The sequence below is a fragment of the Macrobrachium nipponense genome, chromosome 6, assembly GCF_015104395.2.
Source record: "Macrobrachium nipponense isolate FS-2020 chromosome 6, ASM1510439v2, whole genome shotgun sequence".
In the NCBI taxonomy this organism is placed as follows: Eukaryota; Metazoa; Arthropoda; class Malacostraca; order Decapoda; family Palaemonidae; genus Macrobrachium; species Macrobrachium nipponense.
The window spans coordinates 59054268-59061767 of NC_061108.1; the positions used below are offsets into that span (position 1 = coordinate 59054268).

General features: G+C 38.0%; 1 protein-coding gene across 1 annotated transcript in view; it reads left to right on the top strand.

Annotated features, from left to right (window-relative positions):
* LOC135216893 (uncharacterized) overlaps positions 1 to 7500 on the top strand; it is a 664474-nt gene that overhangs the window by 395557 nt on the left and 261417 nt on the right. The window lies entirely within an intron of this gene.

Genomic DNA, 7500 nt, shown 5'->3' on the forward strand with positions numbered 1-7500 from the left:
GTGTGTGTGTGTGTGTGTGTGTATGTGTGTGTGTGTGTGTGTGTGTGTATGGGCATGTGGATGTGTGTGGATGTATATGTATATGAACAAATGGTCTTAAAAGATCCCAGTTTACAGTCAATGGACTGAATAGTCTGCTGATCTGTAGATGCAGAGGAGAGAAAACAAGCAGAGAAAAGTACAAGAGTGACTGTTCAGGACCTTAGGTCGTTTAAGAAGCTAAAGTGTGGAAAGACAATAAAACAAAAGCTGGTGGGATAACTAAAGAGATGCCGAGTGGTTAATCATCGAATGTAATGTGTGTTCTATGAGAAGATTATGAAGGAATGGGTCTTTATAAGGGTGAATATGATAAGGGACTTCGTATGTATATATGAATGTAACATGACATAAGTGAATAGTAGGATTTTGACAGAAAACGTAGTCCGCATGAGAGGATTTAAGTTAACAATGTCAAGGGTGGTTTAATATGTAATCGTTATGTGAAGATTTTGAATGTGAAAGAAAAAAGCAGCATGAGGCATGCATCGACCTGGAGACCTTATGATAAAGTTGATAGGAAGGCGTCCATGGAGCTAAACCAAGCTGCTGATAGAGATAGAGGCATTGTGGTGAGTAATTAGGATTGATGGTATAAACGATATTCGTGTATTGAATTTTTAGTTAGGATAGCAGGTGGTTTGGATAAAAACTGATCCTAAAACAGGAGTGTGGTATATCGCCATAGGTTTTGATTCTCTTTATGGAAGGAGTGATTTAAGAAGGTAGAGAAAAGGTGACAGATGTAGGTGCAAAATCATAAGAAAGGAAAATGAAGTGTTCGATGCATGCAGAAGGAGCAATACTAATTATGGATAGTGAAGAAAAAGTGTAGATACTGTTGAGTGTTTTCTTGGGAGAAAGAGGAAATAAAATGTGAGAAAGAGTAGGGTAATTATGGTAACTGGAAACCAGGGAGATGGAAAAATGAATTTTAGTGAGAATCATGGAAGAATGGAAGTAGTAAATTCATATATTTAATTGAAATAAACTATATCAACTGATAATTGCATGATAGGACAATTAAATTACAAAATAAGGAAGGTAGCAGGATGTATGTAAGCCAGTGGGTGTCTGATGGTTTGTGGAGCTTTTGCATTATATAAAAGGATTGTTGAGCCAAATGGAAGTGAATTGAAGGTCCTGAAAGCAAATGAAAATACAAAGGTGAAGCCAATGAGATGAACTTGAAATGTAGATGTGTGCATAGATGATAAAATGGCTAGCAGAGATGAGAGAATGGATCAAAAAATTTTTTTTTGTGCAAGAGGTAGAGGGTGTTGAAATTAATTACCGCCCAAAAGGGTGGTACAATGGCACGCTGTCATTTGTCACCAACCAATGAGGATGTACCAGAAGGCAGCAATAGAAAAGACACCTACTAAAAGGAGGAGACATTTTCTTTGGAAAAATGTTTTGACAGAAGAGGCCGAAGGAGAGAAGAAAAAGAGCATTGAGAGGGTGCGGTTGTGTGCCTTACCAGCTGTGGGTTAGAAAGGGCTTCATACATCGACACATCGTCAAATTACTACACTTTGCCTCAAGTAAACGATAGCAGAGCCGTACAACCCTCAATACGAACTAAACTTGTGCGTTCCAAACTGTATTTATATATATTTGGGGGAATTAACCTGCTAGTTCAAAGGGACAGAAGTATTTGTGTGATTGATACCGGGAACTATCCATGTATGTATTAAGATGATGCCGCCAGTTGCACATATTTACAACGCCCCTGTTTTATGTCTGCCGAACCTTTTAGGTCGTCTGTGTGGCGTGGCTTAAAAACGGAAATTCTTGCACGAATTCCACCCGACGATTTCCAAGGAAAATCTGTGGTTCTGCAACATGCTTAAAACAATCTCAGAACAGCGACATGAACTGGGTCTTGGTTTCGTTGTATAGGATATCAAATTCCTCCACATATCTGAGGCAGTTGTCGATGAGTCGCTGGAGACCTTGCACTGATGGGGAAATCAGAACCACATCGTCGGTGTAACAGAGGTTGTTTATTGTTATTTCGTTGATAGTGCATCCGATTGGGAGTGATTTTCGATACTTAACGTTGCTCGTCGAGTACCTATGTAGTCCTCTTGCGAAGGCAGGAGCTTTACTGGTTAATCTTCTCGGGTACTCCCCGTTCTTCTACCTATTCCTGCATGTTAACAGTATTCAGTTTGGGGAGTTCGCGATGAACGTTACTTAAAAGACGGCGTTTGAACGAGTGAAGCATACCGGCATTTCCTGGATTCAGAAGTCTCTTTATGAAGGGGAGAGATTTTCAATCCTGTTGTTATTACTGAAAACGAATGTGAAATTAATTTATGGATAATTTTTGCATGGTATTTAGGAACAATGACAACCCATCATTGAGTTGGAATAAACTGACAGACTACAAAATTAAATAATGAGCAGGCTGGAAAAGATATGTAAATCTAATCGACTAAAATTCCAAATACAAAGAACATTATGAATTAGTGTAAGAGGGTCCATATTGCTAAATAGACTAGAAGAATGGTTTGGCAACGAAACTACATATAACAGCTTTTATTAATCTGAGAAGAAAGAACGATAAATTATTCCATAATGATGAAGGGGATGTGGAGATGGTTTGCGCGCGCACGTCGCATCACCTCTGGACACTTTGTACGTGATCGGATCCACCAGGCTTTTCTGAGCACCAGAAGAGTTGGAAGACCCGGACATTGAGGCGACAGGCTTGAGAAGAATTTTGGAAGTGGAAACGCAAGAAGGCAATAGTGGTGAAATTTCACAACATGGGAGGTGGTTGATGATGATGATTAGTGGAGGCAATGTATTGCCTGTTGAGGATGCATGATACTGAAGATTATTAAAACTTTTCATCATAAAGGCGAAGCTTGTTTTAGAATATGGCGATGAACGGAGGAATGATTTGGTTTACATCGGTCTGTCTATAGATTGTGCTATGTCACCCTGAAAAGTCAGACACAGGAGATTAGATGGAGATGAGAAGTTTTCAAGAAATAAATTTAGTTATGAAGCGCGTAGATTTCCAGGTGTTTTCAGATGATAAAGTTCTGAATAGGACTATTCAAATAAAAAGAGAGAAAGAGTTTGAATATACTTACTAAAGAAGAAAATTCTGAGAAAATGTGAACAAGGATTAGCGTGGAAATATGGATGGTGAATTTCAGGTAGGTCTTTGGGAATCAATTTAATAGACGATGACAAAATAAGAGAAGACAATCGTCACATAATAAGAGAAGCAAGTTTTGCAGTAAACTCTACATAAAAGATAGGGAAAGACTTGAAACGGTAAAGAAATCCAATGTCCTCAGTTAACTGTGGAGTTTGACTGCCTTTCCCAGGACCGTTCATTCACTGGAGACAACTTCCATCTCAGTAACTCAAACAACTAATCCGGGGATCTAAGTATTACGAGAAAACATCGTAACTGCTTGTTTGACCTAAAATGGCATATCGTCTTGTAGATTCCATAATGACTTAGTATGAATTAGTCAACATTTTTTCGAACATTCTCTATCTCTCCTAGTTAGTGAATTTCATAAATTCATCAAATCACTTTGTTCATCTTTGAATCGAGATAAAAATTTAACTCTCATGCGTTCTGTACACGCCTAAAGAAAGCCACTTATCCGATTTTTGGGATATTATAAAAAATTACTCTTCGTGAAAATAATACTGAACGTGATATTTTCATGCCTTGTTATACCTTACCTTTTAATAAGAAAGACACGTCAATAGGTACATTACAAATCCATGGAATATGAAACTTAATTATACAATCTATAAATAAACATACGAAATACGAATACCTATAGAATAGATAATAAAACATATATCTGTATAGTATTTTCATAAGAGGATATCCCCAGAACTTTTATATGAGGAATCTTCTTAGCAGAACAGCGGAACCTGTCGCACCGAGCTTTATCGAAAGTTTGAACGAACTTCTTCATTCTCGGATAAATTGAACTCAAAGCTGTTGTCCAGGGACGAAGTGAGGAGCGGAAAAAAGATAAAACTCCGCATTTTTTTTTTTTTTTATGGATCGCCTATTTTCATTCCATTTATTGGACTTGAGTTTAAATGGTGTTGAAGTTGTTTTCTATATGCATTTTCTTTTTTAAGAGAAGAAAATGAGAAAACAAAGACTGAAGTGGACCTAAAGCTCAAAAGGGACTCTCTTAATGACAGCATACATCCACGCTTATTGTCACGCTCTAGATTCTAGTGAGTAAGAAGCGAGAATCCCGCGTTTGGGAGGCCAGTTTGTGGAGTTGATTCTATCGACTGAATGACTCGCCTTCCCCATCCCCATGAAGAGATTTGGGAGGTGGGGCGAGAATTCGCGTCCTGCTCTGTAGTTGTGGAGTGATGTGCGATGCTTAGTTACTCAACCGCACTGAAGGAAGGAGTCGGTGCTGGATAATGAGGAAGAATGATTCAACTAAAGTACTAAACCATAAAGGACGTTGGTAAAGATGTCTTCTCCCCCGAACAATAACTCTTTTCTTCATTTATGAAAATCAAGTTAGTTCCTCATCAGCATCTGAAGCAGGATTTAGGGATGAGGGGGCTGTTCGTTAAAGGAAGGGGCGGTGAAAGCCGACAATAAGGTAAAGGGGGTCAGGCGTGGGAGGTAGTTTCCCCAGATAGGTTGCCCCGGGAATAAAACGCTTTATAACATTTCACAAGCATTTTGGGGGAAGTTTTGGTACCCTTATGGTGATTAGTATTTAAAAGCTATAACCATTAATTCTTGTTAGATGGAAACCAGTTACAGATTATTATTATTATTATTATTATTATTATTATTATTATTATTATTATTATTATTATTATTATTATTATTTTCTGAAAATATGTTCTTTATACCACTATTGCTACAAAAGCAAGCAGAACTACAACAACAAAATTTGCTAATACTACTGCTACAACGATTATTATATTATTATAAGATTTCATTTCTGCTGACATCGATGTTTGATAATAATCCACTCTAATGGGCGTCATTCATAGCTGAAAGGGGGCAGCCGCAACCCCCGCCCCCCTTCTCACCCCAAATCCGCGACTGTTCCTTATGAAGCAAAAATAGAGCGTTGCACTTGGCTTCCAATTGCCCACTAACTTCGAGTCTCCCCAGGTTCATAGTGTGGTATGATTCCTTTTAAAGGCGACTGTCTGATTACTGCTAATTCTAAAATTTGGATATACTGTATAAGAGTGGGAGAATTGACCAAGTTTTCAATCAACATCATTTGTTTGACTAGCGAGGCCATTATTCTTGGCAGCACTGAAAATGTAAGCAAGAATATTAACTACAATGCATACTGTAATTTTTATTTTCAATATTTAACAGTCTCCCGGAAAAAAAAGTTATGGTTACATTAGCTACTTACAAAGACAAATCATGAATGAACTATATTCACAGGCTGTCCCAATGACCTCTCTAGTATGCACACCCGAGAATCCATAAAATTAAAGTCATTCCTTTCCATGACCACTATACCTCCGCTGGTTTAGTGGTTAGTGTCGTGGATTGCGACTCAGATGTCGTGGGTTCGCGTCTCATCCAGCACGATAAAAAATGACTGTCTCTGTATCATGATCTGTTACTCCTGCAGTGAGGAGTCTGCGGTGGGAGGTTGAAACCAACATTCTTTAGAATTTGGAATCTCAAGTCACTGGCCCCTTTGTTCTTGTTTCATGTGAATACGTTTCATCTGCTGAAATAATAATAATAATAATAATAATAAAATAATAATAATAATAATAATAATAATCTATCCAGTACTTTCCAGGTCTCCCCACTTTCCGCTGAAAACTTTCAAATCTTACACTCTTCTCGCCATCTTATCGTCTTCTATTCTTTCCACACTGGCCAAAACGTCTTCAGAGACTGTGATCCGCCTTCAGTTATCATTTTTATCATTTTTTTGATGCATCTCCGTAGTTACTACTTTTTCCATTCTTGCACCAAATGCACAAAGTAAAGAGTTGATCTAAAACATCTTCGCCCTCATTCCTTCATTTGCTTCACTTCCGCAAAGTGGATCAATGACCGAGAACTTTCTCGCTGCATCTCATCTGTGACTCCCCTAATCAACAGGAGGCTCCTCGTCGCTTGCAGCTTTTATGGAGATTAATGTCTTCGTTAATCTCTCCGCAATAACTTCTCCGTAGAGTTCTCATCCACCATCCCACTTTCTATAAATACTACTTAACTTCTTTCTCTCTCTTACTCCTTCTATACATTTCTGTCCATCTTTGCGTACACAACACACCAAACAACTGCTTTCTTCCCCATTCCCTCTCCAGTAACAACAAAAGTACTTCCAGTCCCGATGACTCCACGGATTTTGTAAATACCCCAACGACACATTCCATTTCCGCGTCTTTAAACCAAGACCAAATTTCAACCATTTTCCCTCAATGTTGTTTCCGCTTCTCTCTCCTCAGACTTCCTTGTAATTACATCCTCAACCACATTTTTTTTTTTTTACATTTCCCTTTAACAAAATAATGGTTGGTCATAGCTGCAAATGAAGGTTATTATTATTATTATTATTATTATTATTATTATTATTATTATTATTATTATTATTATTATTATTATTCATAATGTATAGTGATTGAGAGAATCAAGGGAATCAAAGTAACTTGTCAGACGGACTTCCATTATAATGGAAAACTGCACTAAGAGAAATGCGGGAAGAAACATAAAACTAAGCTTTTAAGTAAAAACCTTGAAAAAAAGATATTCCATCTGGTTGGTTTATATTTAGGGATTCTTTAAATAACTATGGTGCGATAATAAAACCCTTATCTACATGGTTTACCTTTAACTTATAGTCCCAAAGATGATACCCTGTAGAGCTGGGAGTTATATCCTAATCTGAGGGAGGCGATGGAACTGCTCCTCAACATTCAAAGGCTTTTCTTAATTATGTACACGTCCTTCCCGTACCCAGGACGAATTCCAGTAAAACTTTTTGTAACTTAGAATCCAAATTTGTATGAACTGCATTTATCCCTCTCCAGATACCCAGTCTTCAAAGATTCCACTACTTCCGTGAGCATAGACATTATATAAGAAACAGGAAACCAAAAAGACCGTCACAGAATTGATCCGAAGCAAGCAGGCAACGCGAAAACGAGCGAGCGAAGGCAGGAGGTCAGCAGGACTCTGCCGTATCTCTCCAACAGGGTTTGATTGAAAATCGATTCAAAAATCGCAATTAATTTCCGCTCCATGATTAGAAGAAAGGTGTTATGCTTCATGCTTTGCGAATGGTTTGGTGGTGAGCAGTGGAAAATATCCCTCTTGAATATTCAGTTTTGGGTACTTTGGAGGGAATTTCACCTATACTGGACACCTCTTGAACAATTGTTATCTTTACTGAACGATCTGGATCCCGGTTCTTACTTGCCGCCATAAATATTATATTTCTCTCTGAA